Raw genomic sequence first — 13,688 nt, forward strand, 5'->3', positions numbered from 1 at the left:
AGGAGATGCAGAAAAACAAGAAAACACCGAGAGCGCAGATCAATAAGGTAAAAAATTCAATGTTTATAAAATTCAAAAAAATGCGCACTTACAATAAAGCACTAAAAAAACAGCATTAATGACTGATTAGAAAGCCGGAGAGATCACCAGTTAATGTGGCTCACCCCACCGCCTTCATTATGATGCCCGCTGTGTTCACGTCAGCTCTTCACATTCAGCTGTCTGCTTCCCGGATGCACTCATGTTGCTCTGCTCCATTGCAGCTTCTCAGCTTGTGCGTCACTTCCGATTAGGCTTCCGTGGCGTGCCTGTCATCAGTGGTGTGTCTTCCCGCTTCTCAGCAATGGTGTGGGAGGTCCACTTTACGCATTTCGCGAAATCACTAAGCGCTTCTTCAGGAGTGTCACTAGCAGCCTGGTCACATGACCTTCCCCACAAAATTTTGCATTTTTGTGATCTTCTGCTTCACTGACAGCCATTTAGTGAACCCTTGAGCTGAATCTTCGCTGATCGATCACAGGAGAACGGATTGATTAGCAGCTTAACTAATTACTTATTATTGTGTGGATTGCATTAATGCACATATTAAAGGGGAATATATATATATATATAATCAGAAGCGAGGAGTGTGGCTAGATTTGTCAATCACAGGTAGGCGCATGGCTACAGATCATGGCCTGTTGCATAAGCGTGACATCAGAGCGGGTGGGAGTTTCAAACCGTCCAATAGCAGAAGCATCCACGAACCCCCTGATCAGCCAATATTAGCCTCTCCAGAGTTCCACGAGGTCGGATTGATTGCCACCATCATGTTCCTGAAGAAACAAGCTCTGCTTTTGATCCCTGTCAATCCCACTGGGTGTCCTTTGCCCACCAGACTCTACAGACACTGCCCTTTGCACTCATGCCACAAAAGTCCTTCCAAACTGGACAGAAATTAGGCGTGGCATAACCTTACAAGGGCACCCCCATCCCAGTTATGGAAAATCGGATGTACTGTAGCCAAGGGATCATAGCTTGGATGTGGAAAATCTCTCTCGTTAACACCCCCATATCCAGATCTGCTTCAGAAGAGCAGTACCATTGCTTTCTCACATGTTAAGGCATAACATATTCAGTCCAGAGCAGTACCGCTGATTTTACATATGTATATATATAGCAAATGGAAATATTACTGTGTGCTCATTTGCATATCTTAGACAGGTCTGCAGCCCTGCCTTTCAAAATTATCACCCAGCATACAGTGCTTCCACTGCAGCAAGGGTTTCTGGGAAGTGACATGCAAATTAGCACATAGTGCCACACTTTGCTTCAAAACCATATAACATGGTCCCCTAAAGCTTATGCTTGCTGCATTTCACAGCTTTTGAGCACAGCCTGGGTTAGGGTGAGTCCCCAGTCTTCACTGTGGCATGCGAGCCTGGTGGGGGGGGCGGCGCGTGCACAGCGCTACAACGCGATCTGCGGTCTGAGGGGAGAGGGAATGTTTGCGATGGGAGGGGGCGTAGCGGTGGGTTTGCGGGGGCGTGGTCATGACGTCCCGTGGCTGGTTCGCCCTCATTGGCTGAACCGCCGGTGGGGTCGTGGCCACGCCTCCGTCGCAAACCTTGAGGTCAAATATCCCTACCTGCCTGAAAACCTGTTGCACACCGCAGGGGAAAGGTGCGCGACAGGGTACTAACTAGGACCCGCCTGACTGGGGGAATGGAGGTTAAACGCACAGCGCAAGCCGAGGCGCTGTAGCAGTCACTGGGACCGCAGCCTGAAGATGAATCCCTTGCAGCAGTGGAAGCACTGTATGCTGGGTGATAATGGTGAAAGGCAAGGTTGCAAACCTGTCTGAGACATGCAAATGAGCACACAGTAATATTTTCATTTGCTATATGCTTTACTATACAGTATATAGTTACATAGTAGATGAGGTTGAAAAAAGACATAGGTCCATCAAGTTCAACCTATGCTAAATTTAGACAACAGATACTTTATCCTATATCTATACTTACTTATTGATCCAGAGGGGTTCTTCTATACCGGTCCTGTCCCATTACCCTGGGAGTATAGAAGATGGAGACGCTGCACCACTAAGACATCATGGAGGCTATCACCCCAGAAGCCCGGTCCTGGCTCCCCCACAACATCGCGGGAAGCTCAGGCCCTCCTGTTCCTCACAGGTACGCACCACACCGCATGTAATCTGCCCTCATGTACCCTAGACACCACCATAGAGTCTGGGCAGGGGGGGAAGCAGGGTTACATATATATGAACCAAAGATTTCCCAGTCGAGAAAACAAAGAAGCAGCACTCAAAGCAATATGGAGAAAACAGGGTAACTGTGGTGCTCGGTAATTGTAACCAGTTCCATATGAAAAGAATAAAAATATTATAGTTCCATAATATTGGTCCAATAAATGATGGAGTGCCCCCAATGAATGTGAACAAAGCTGGAAGGGAATAGTGACTAATGGAGTCTGCTTGACATCCACAAAAATGAACACTATTTTGAATGCCCAACCAGCTATACTAAATATAAAGGACAATGTCCGTGGTACACAGGAAATGATAAAGCACTGCGGCTGTTTACCTGTGTAGCCCCAGGGGCACTCTGAACATCATGGGCGTGCAATCCATCCAAGGTAAAAGCAGCAAGGTAGAGATGTAGATGAAGCACAGCAAGAGGAAATCCTTCTTCCGGTATCCAGAGTGGACAAAAGGCCAGGCCATTCCAAAATTGACAAAAAAGGGGATAATTTATTGCAAGTTTACATACAGAGGAAAAAATGGGACTAGATGAACGCACCTACGCGTTTCGTACACAATGTACTTTATCAAGGTCGACACTTAGAAAAAATCAGGCCTTTTTCCTGGCTGAGATTGATGCCGGGGGTCTCCGGAGGTGATACCCATTAATACAAGCACAGGAGCCCCCCGGAAAGCATCCGAGGCAGTAAAAATGCATTTAAAGCCGACTTCATTACCTTAGCGGTTAGCAATGAAGGGGTTAACCAGCCGTGCCAAGTTTATTTGGGTAGCGGGGGTGGGTGAAGGGGGATTTGGCCCTTGGTGGCTGTTTAGGGCTTGCGGGGGGGTTGCGGGTGGACTTAACCCCTTCATGACCTTAGCGGTTAATACCCCTACGGTCATGAAGGGGTTAAGCCCTCCCGCTACCCACCCGCAAGCCATAAACAACTACCGTTGGGGCTAATACCCCCTTCACCCAACCCCGCTACCCACAATAAAAAAAATACACACACAACAGCCCCACACTAAATAAATATATAAATAAATAAATATATATATATATATATATATATATATATATATATATATATATATATATATATATATATATAAAATCAAAAAATAAATAGATGATACCGTTCTGTGGCTAACAAAATGCTTTTATTTGTGCGAGCTTTCGAGATACACTGATCTCTTCTTCCGGCGATGTTACAATGAATGAAGCAAGCAAAAGCTATACTATAAACAGTGTCTATTGGAATGTTATCTGTGCTGGTCCTTCCCCCGGTGTGGATGTGTTTTATGGCTGGAGGTGTCAAAAGGTTCCTGAAAGCAAGTGATGAAAGAGTGTGTATGTGTACACATCCAAAAGCATTTTGTTAGCCACAGAACGGTATCATCTATTTATTTTTTGATTAATGAAGCTCGGCTAACACGGTACTGATACCTCTACATATATATATTTATATATATACTAGCTGAGAGACCCGGCGTTGCCCGGGATGTAATGTTCCCGTTCCCATCTCTCTCCTCCCCCCTCTCTCTGTTTGTCCCCCATTCACATCAATCCAGTCCCCCCCCTCCCTCCCTCCCTCCTTTACAGCTTCATGTAGCGTGTGTGCGTCAGTCACTGTGTTTGCGCGCGCGTCAGTGAGTCTGAAGCAGAAACACAAACACACACAGACTGACTGACGCACACACAGTCAGTGTGTGCCTCAGTCAGTGTGTGCGTGCGTGTGTGCGTCAGTCAGGGTTTGTGTGCGCGTCAATCAGTGTGTGCGTGCGTGCGGCAGTCAGTCAGTGTGTGTGCGCGTGCGGCAGTCAGTGTGTGTGTGTGGGGGTGTGTGTGCGTGCGGCAGTCAGTGTGCGCGCGTCAGTCGGTGTGTGTGTGTCAGTCGGTGTGTGTGTGTCAGTCGGTGTGTGTGTGTCAGTCGGTGTGTGTGTCAGTCAGTGTGTGTGTCAGTCAGTGTGTGTGTCAGTCAGTGTGTGTGTCAGTCAGTTTGTGTGTGTGTGTGTGTGTGTGTGTGTGCGCGCGTCAGTTAGTGTGTGTGTGTGAGCCAGTGTGTGTGTGCGAGTCAGTGTCAGTGTGTCAGTCAGTGTGTGTGTCAATCAGTGTGTGTGTGTCATCAGTGTGTGTGTGCGCGCGTCAGTTAGTGTGCGTGTGTGTGTGCGTCAGTCAGCGTGTGTGTGTGTCAGTAAGTTGTGTCAGTCAGTGTGTGGGAGGTGATGTGAGTGGAGCGCCGGGGAGGGGAGCACCAGGGAGGGGAGTCAGGGGAGAGGAGGCGTCAAAGGCAGGGAGGGGAGGCGTCAAAGGCAGGGGGGGGCGTCAAAGGCAGGGGGGGGGCGTCAAAGGCAGGGGGGGGCGTCAAAGGCAGGGGGGGCGTCAAAGGCAGGGGGGGCGTCAAAGGCAGGGGGGGGCGTCAAAGGCAGGGGGGGGGCGTCAAAGGCAGGGGGGGGCGTCAAAGGCAGGGGGGGGGCGTCAAAGGCAGGGGGGGGGCGTCAAAGGGAGGGGGGGGCGTCAAAGGGAGGGGGGGGCCTCAAAGGGAGGGGCGTCAAAGGGAGGGGGGGAGGGGCGTCAAAGGGAGGGGGGGGGGCGTCAAAGGGAGGGGGGGGCGTCAAAGGGAGGGGGGGGCGTCAAAGGGAGGGGGGGGCGTCAAAGGGAGGGGGGGCGTCAAAGGGAGGGGGGGGCGTCAAAGGGAGGGGGGGGGCATCAAAGGGAGGGGGGGCGTCAAAGGGAGGGGGGGGCATCAAAGGGAGGGGGGGCGTCAAAGGGAGGGGGGGGCGTCAAAGGGAGGGGGGGGGCGTCAAAGGGAGGGGGGGGGCGTCAAAGGGAGGGGGGGGCGTCAAAGGGAGGGGGGGGGCGTCAAAGGAGGGGGGGGGCGTCAAAGGGAGGGGGGGGCGTCAAAGGGAGGGGGGGGGGCGTCAAAGGGAGGGGAGGGTGGCGTCAAAGGGAGAGGGGAGGGTGGTGTCAAAGGCAGGGCGTCAAAGGCAGGGGGGGGCGTCAAAGGCAGGGGGGGCGTCAAAGGCAGGGGGGGGGGGCGTCAAAGGCAGGGGGGGGCGTCAAAGGCAGGGGGGTGGGGGCGTCAAAGGCAGGGGGGGCGTCAAAGGCAAGTGGGGGGCGTCAAAGGCAGGGGGGGGGCGTCAAAGGCAGGGGGGGCATCAAAGGCAGGGGGGGGCGTCAAAGGCAGGGGGGGGCGTCAAAGGCAGGGGGGGGCGTCAAAGGCAGGGGGGGGCGTCAAAGGCAGGGGGGGGCGTCAAAGGCAGGGGGGGGCGTCAAAGGCAGGGGGGGCGTGGACAGGAAGGGGGGGCAGTGGACAGGAGAGGGGGGGGAGGTGGACAGGAGAGGGGGGGCAGTGGACAGGAGAGGGGGGGGCAGTGGACAGGAGAGGGGGGGGCAGTGGACAGGACGGGGGGGCAGTGGACAGGACGGGGGGGCAGTGGACAGGACGGGGGGGCAGTGGACAGGAGAGGGGGGGCAGTGGACAGGAGAGGGGGGGCAGTGGACAGGAGAGGGGGGGGCAGTGGACAGGAGGGGGGGGCAGTGGACAGGAGGGGGGGGCAGTGGACAGGAGGGGGGGGCAGTGGACAGGAGGGGGGGGCAGTGGACAGGAGGGGGGGCAGTGGACAGGAGGGGGGGCAGTGGACAGGAGGGGGGGGCAGTGGACAGGAGGGGGGGGCAGTGGACAGGAGGGGGGGCAGTGGACAGGAGGGGGGGGCAGTGGACAGGAGGGGGGGCAGTGGACAGGAGGGGGGGCAGTGGACAGGAGGGGGGGGCAGTGGACAGTGACACACACACACACACACACACACACACACACACACACACACACACACATACGTCTCAGTTGATGCGCCCTTTCTCAGTTCCGTTTGGCGCCGGAGGTGGGGGAGCGACACCTACCTGTACTTCCGGGCGCCGCCATCGTCTGACTCGGCGCCGCGAGGGAGGAAGGGGAGCCGCCATCTTACGCGCCGCGTGGCAGCTGCCTGTTCCCCCGCCGGGGGTAGGGGAGAGGTGATTTGGAGCGGGGAGAGGTGATTTGGAGCGGGGAGAGGTGATTTGGAGCGGGGAGGGGGGAGAGATGATTTGGAGCGGGGAGGGGGGAGAGGTGATGCCGCTGGGGAGGGGGAGAGGTGATTTGGAGCGGGGAGGGGGGAGAGGTGATTTGGAGCGGGGAGGGGGGAGAGGTGATGCCGCTGGGGAGGGGGAGAGGTGATTTGGAGCGGGGAGGGGGGAGAGGTGATGCCGCTGGGGAGGGGGAGAGGTGATTTGGAGCGGGGAGGTGGGAGAGGTGATTTGGAGCGGGGAGGGGGGAGAGGTGATGCCGCTGGGGAGGGGGAGAGGTGATGCCGCTGGGGAGGGTGAGAGGTGATGCCGCTGGGAGGGGGAGAGTTGAGTTTGAGCGCCGCTGGGGAGGGGGAGAGGTGATGCCGCTGGGGAGGGGGAGAGGTGATTTGGAGCGGGGAGGGGGGAGAGGTGATTTGGAGCGGGGAGGGGGAGAGGTGATGCCGCTGGGGAGGGGGAGAGGTGATTTGGAGCGGGGAGGGGGAGAGGTGATGCCGCTGGGGAGGGGGAGAGGTGATTTGGAGCGGGGAGGGGGAAAGGTGATTTGGAGCGGGGAGGGGGAGAGGTGATTTGGAGCGGGGAGGGGGAGAGGTGATGCCGCTGGGGAGGGGGAGAGGTGATTTGGAGCGGGGAGGGGGAGAGGTGATGCCGCTGGGGAGGGGGAGAGGTGATTTGGAGCGGGGAGGGGGAGAGGTGATGCCGCTGGGGAGGGGGAGAGGTGATTTGGAGCGGGGAGGGGGGAGAGGTGATTTGGAGCGGGGAGGGGGAGAGGTGATTTGGAGCGGGGAGAGGTGATTTGGAGCGGGGAGGGGGAGAGGTGTGTGTGTGTGTGTGTGTGTGTGTGTTTTTTTTTTTTTTTGGACCTTTGGCCCGTCACTCCGCTTCAGGCCAATGAGAGGTGTGGGGGGCGGGCCAAGGGGGTGGTGTGTGTGTGTGTGAGGCCAATGAGAGGTGTGCGGGGGCGGGCGGGCCAAGGGACCAATGAGATTGCTCCTAGGGACACCGGACATCCAGGCAGGCAGGCATGCATGCATGCAGGCAGGCATACAGTGCTTTCACTAATATAGTATAAGATATATATTACACCAACAACCCCAATACCCCCCAAACATACACATATATGCACATCAATGATACTATAGGCCGGCGGGGGCCCTCGGGTGTTCCCTGCAGGTCTGCAGTACCAATTCTGTGCACCCCTAAAAAAATTACAACACATAAATACACCACTCTTAACACATACAGTATAGTAATGTGCAAAATTACTATTATCCACATATGGATAATAGTGAATTTGCCCATTTAAAATACATAAAGAACAATAAATACAATAAATACATATAGCACTCACCCATGTCCGGCTGCCACGATGAAGGCCATCCTCATCTTCATCACCGTCCATGCCCCACCAGATGCTGCAATACATGAACAAGAATAAAAACAGCCAATGTAATGTCCCCTAACCCCTTAATCACCATAGCGGTTATTAACCGCTACAGTCATTAAGGGGTTAACCCACCCTCACCCACTACTCGGGAGGCCTACATACCCTCCCTACTACCCCCCCACCCCGTGAGGCCTAACCACCCAATACCCAACCGGGAGACCTACCCATATACCCTTGGGGCCAATACCCCCCTCCCCCACCCACAGTACCCACAATAAAAACAATACACAGCCCCACAATAAACATCATTATATTTATTAAATACATAACCCACCCCCCGTGCCCCCCCATAAATACATGATGTATTATTTTACATACAGGGTTAATACCCCAGGCCCACGGGAGTCCCCGGTGGGCCTGACGGGGCACCTCACAGTCCTACAGTAGCCCAGCACCATGTTTCACACAGGGTCTGGAGGTCTGCGGGAGGTCCCCGCCAGGCGCCATGGTCCACCAGTTGGTCTCCGTGGGTCACCGTGGGCCACAATGGGGTCTCCACGGTAGGCCCGTGGATGTCTGGGGGGCCCCGGGTCAGACCCACAGGTGTCTGAGGGGCCTCGAGTGGTTCCCACAGGTGTCTGGGGACCCACGGGTGGTCCCTATGGGTCCGTGGTGCCCCCACAGATGTGAGGCCACCGGTTCTTCCCCGCAGGTGTCCCCCCGTGGACCCGGCAGCCTGGTACCCGTGGAAAGCCCGAGGAGATCTCAGGTGGTCTCCAGAGGTCTCCCGCAGACAAAAAGGAACCAACCCTGTATGTAAAGAAAATAAACATGTCCTATACATTAAATACATCAATCCCCCCTCCCCCCACAACACATACAGTACAATAATGTGCAAAATAACTATTATCCAGATAGGGATAATAGATTATTTGTCCATTATTAAACACATGAAGTACCATAATAAAATAAAAAAAAGTTCTACTAACCTCATCAATAAGAACATTGTATACATGATGCATACAATCTACTCCTCGCACACCTTTCACTGTCCCCCTGCAGACATGCAGACCCTCCCACCTATGTCACTGTGTGTCCCCCTGCAGACACTCTAGACCTCGCTCACCCAGTGATGTTGTGACCTCTGTTCGGGTGCAGGAATTGTTCAGCAGTTTGGGCAGCGCAGCTATGAACGAACAGAAGATCCACTTTGCAGGTGATGCCAACGCAGGAACACACCAGTCACTGAATGCCACGCGGCACCAAGTCATGATGTGGTGGCTGAGTGGTCACAGGGGAAACCTTGATGCCATCTTGTTCTCTCCCTTCCGCAGGGTCTACCGACCGACAGGAGCCCTGTGAGGAGAGCTTGGGGGGTGGGGGGTGGTGTGTGTGTGTGTGTGTGTGTGCGCAGGGACGGGCAGGTCAAGGGAGCCATCTCATTGGCCTGAGGCGGAGTGATGGGCCAAAGGTCCAATGTGATTGTCTGTCAGTGGCAAACACGTATACAACGGTTTGAGAAATATATATATAGATATATATTTGTGTCAAAAAGGAGTGCTACAGAGCGTGGCCAAATGTATACAGCAAAAGACAGAAATACCCAGTGTTACGTCCAAAGTGACAAAATATATAGTACAAATATGATGTGGTGAGTTTTGAGGTTCTTTAGCTTGCTGGCATTGTGTGTTTATTAAATTAGAATTTTAAACTGGTATCAGTTGTTTGGAGGTTGGCAGACCCTCCTCCCGGGTTTAAGCTCGCCCCGCCCAACTTTCCAATTAGCAGTTTTTTTTCATGTTCATGTGTACGACAGACCCACTGTGGTGTCCCTCCAGCAGAGGTAGATGAGGATTTTACCAGGTAGTATTAGGACCTGCAAATCGGTCATGCCGTGACGTTGGCTGCAGTCTTATAACGCCTTGGCCAAAGGGTTTAACTAAATGACCCTTACTCATGGGAATATTAGCACTGAAGCTGTGTATTAACCCTTGTCCCGTGTGCAGGTCATGTGCTCACAGGTGTGCCGGACCATGCACACTACATGAAACACCCAGGGCTTTTTTGCCCCCAGTAAGTATAACAGGAACTAACATTTGGTTTATTGCATAAATGTCTTACTTTAACAATTTAATTCGCTTTTTGCATTTTTGTAATTAATTAAATGTAAAGCAGCTAAACAAACTGGCTGCTATTAACACGGGAGACGAGGGCAAATACAACAGGGATCAATTCGCCAGACAGAACTGCCGAGATAATAACAATTAATTTATTGGAAACTAATATCCCCAACTGTCCTACATATAAAAACACACACATCCAACCGGGGTAACTGGGGAACACCCTACAGGTCTATGTGCTGGGACCTCCATTAGGACGTTTTCCCCATTCTGCTCCCACACAGTGTCTAGCAGGTACTGCTATCCAAAATCCCAATAGGCACCACAGGAACTCTGGAACCAATGACTGGAACTCATGCCTGGAACTGACTAACAGGGGTCCACCCTGCCCACCTTGTATACCCCATGGCACATCATGGATATGCATAGAGAGGGACATTGGCAGGTAACTCCAATGTTATTTGGGCCCCTGATTGGTGGGTTAACAGCAACATAAGTTTTGTTACATGAAAAGGCTACATGAAACTTGCAGCATTCCCTCCTGAACAGAGTTAACCCCTTGGTCCCTGAAGTGCTGGAACCAGGCTACAAAACACATTGCTCTATACAACACAGATATATTATTGACTGGTAGGGGTAATGGCGGGTTTAACCTTTATTAAAATCAGTCAAATGTACCCCTACCATCACAGTTGTCTCTCTGATTTAGCATTGGCAGGTAAAGCACAAAAGCAGGAAGCTATGATAAAAGGAGGATGTTGATCATGTTACTATAATTATTCCATCAGATTCTTCACCCACTGCCATATAGGTATTTATTACCTGAACATCCTGAAGTCCCAGCCAAGCTAAAATCCAGGTAGGACATTAACTCTTTGGGTGCCCTTGGACATCGCCACTAGTGCAGGGGTGGCCAACTCTAGTCCTCAAGGGCCACCAACAGGTCAGGTTTTCAGGATATCCCTACTCCATCACAGGTGGCTCAGTGGCTTGGTCGCTAACCCTTTGGGTGTCACAGGACATGGCCACTAGCAGCTACATGATGCCCAAAGAGGGCTAATTTTCTAGAATACACGGCGTTCTGCGTTCCTATAGAGAACAGGACACCTTCTGCACTCCAGGGAAAGGCGAACGCCTCCACTCCCATTTCCAGGTGACAGGACTCCTCGATCGTGTGTCCGCACCTTGCCAGAAGAACTGTGGCCCTCATGCCGTGGCCCCTCTAGCACCCAAATTATTAAAGGGATTGTTGTAGGATGAAACGGTTTTAATTTCCTAGTTATTGCTTTAATATAATGAGTCATATTCATACAGAGTTCTCGTGATTCCAATAAAAATACAATCTTGATTTTTTTTATCACCATATATATTTGTGCAGAGTTGGGGTAGCTCCTGTTGATCATTTGACAATTTTAATGTTCAAACTACTGTATTTAACTCCCCATCTATCTCATGCAATCCCTCTAAATCTTACAATCACGGGTTTTTATATTCACTTTTTGAGCCTAAAATCTTTATCCATCTCCTGGTCTTTATCATCACTCCTCTCAGCTTTTAAACTTGGTAAAACTGATGTGAAGACCAAGATTGAGGAGGGGGATAGATCTTGAAATCTTATTAAAATATATTTTGTTGTTCAGGTAAATGTATGTTTTTTGCTCAATGAGCTCAATGAGCTAATGCATGGTACTGCAATGCTGTCCTCTAGTTAATTATTCCTAGGGGTAATTTAATATTCAATATTCAAGTCAATATCCGTTTTTGATTACCCGCTGGAAAGAATAATAAATCAGACCCTTACATAGTTTTTAAAACTTTACATCATGCCAAATAATGTTTTAGAGCGTCAATGTGTGTCAGTGGTTCAGGTTATTTAGCACTGATTTATCTTGCTGTGTTTGGAATCTGTGTGGGAATGGGTTAACAGTAATACAGTACTTCTTTTCCTATATAGCACTAAGCAGATATCCAGCACTGTACTGTACATAGGATTCTCCAGGCATAGGTTCCTTCCCTGTATAGTTGACAATGTCATTTTGGTGTCTGACTATACAGTAGTAGTGTGTGTCTAACCACTTTTCCCTCTGTATAATCTGGGAGTATATAACTGAAACCACTTTTTCTTCCATGTAACTTCTGAATACACATTAATTGGAGGAATTCAAGCCAACACATCTAAGTGGGTTCCAATTATTTATTTTCTGTTTGGTTTTATTCTAAGTGTATTTTTTTTGCTGCGTCTTTTTGCTTCATTATTTTTCTGTCACACCATTTTCATATTGTATCAGTGACACCATTTAATATATTGCATAATCCCCCCTTTAATTCTCAGCTGCTAAAGTGTTCATAAGTATCTACAGTATTTCTTGTACTTTATTGGGAGTATCTTGATAAGAACTTGTCTGGTTGTCTTTCTGTCACCCTGTTATTAGCTATACATCTGAGTGCCCTGTGTATTGTGTAAGGAGAAGGTTTGTAATTAAATGAAACAAAACAAATGAATGGAAACTTCCAAATTAGTTTTTTATGCAAAACAGGGATGATGATGACAGTTGGCAGGCAGTACTGTAGGTGGGTCTCTCTCTTATAAAGCAGCTCCCTAGGCCACATGTTTCAATACATTCTCATAAGCAGAGATTGCAGAACTTCTCAGAGACTGGATCTTGACAGGTGATCCCTCTCCCTCTCCCTCTCCCTCTCCCTCTCCCTCTCCCTCTCCCTCTCCCTCTCCCTCTCCCTCTCCCTCTCCCTCTCTCTCTCTCTCTCTCTCTCTCTCTCTCTCTCTCTCTCTCTCTCTCTCTCTCTCTCTCTCCCATTCCCATCAATATCTCTCCCTCTTCTTTCTTCTTTTGTGACTTCTACATTGATAATTGTTACCCAGATTATTTCTCTTCCACTCGTGGACATTGACATATGTTTTTGTTTGATCCAGATACGAGCCAGGAATGGGTTTATTGAGCTTCCTTTGGTTGCTGCTAATTTCAGGTAAGACAATGATATTATCAGAGCTCTATGTTATGTCTGTAAATTCTCAGAACAGACTTTGCTCTCACCTCATTACTAACATGACTCTGTTTCTCCTACAGCCGTTCTATGCCAGGGTCAGAGTACCACACCTGCTCCATTAGAAACAGGTAAGAACGAGAGAAATTATGTCATAGTTAGAAAAAGCGCTAACATACTGTAAAGCAATTATGGATTTTACTCAGAGCTAAGGACCGGGCATTATCAAAATCATTAATGTCCCTTATTTTCAATGAGGTTATCGCATATCCACAAACTAATTTTATACAACAACAATGGTTGTTATATACGGTATCTCATTAGCAGAGACCATATTAAGTAAGCACTTGAGAAGGAGACTGCCTTCTTTTAGAAGAGTATCAAGTGACATATACGGTACCTCCCCAAACACACGTTGAGAGATACCTGCATACAAAAAGGAACACACCTGAGATATCTGGGAAATATGCAAATTTATCTCATTTCAATATACTTTGCCTAATTTCATTAGCATTTTTCCCAGGTATCTTTAGTGCGCTCACTTTTGTGCACAGGTTTCTCTGCATGTTTTGTATAAAGGTGAGTGTGGGGGAGGGAGGTATAGACGTTGTTGGGTAAGCAACATCTCTCTTCCTCTCTCCTACTCCTCAATAACCTGTAAATCAAGGTCTGGATTAGAGTAACGCCACCTATAGGTGTAAGACCTTTAAAATGTGATGTTAATTCTCTGCATTAACCAGAACAGCCTTTAATGGATATGCGATGTTAGGGGGAACACCTCTCTAGCACAATCTTTGCCCTAACGGCTATAGATATTTAACCCTATGCTATTTAAAGGAGTAAAACTAGGTCAACATTGGGTAATTCCCTTAC

This window comes from Ascaphus truei, chromosome 6, assembly GCF_040206685.1.
Source record: "Ascaphus truei isolate aAscTru1 chromosome 6, aAscTru1.hap1, whole genome shotgun sequence".
In the NCBI taxonomy this organism is placed as follows: domain Eukaryota; kingdom Metazoa; phylum Chordata; class Amphibia; order Anura; family Ascaphidae; genus Ascaphus; species Ascaphus truei.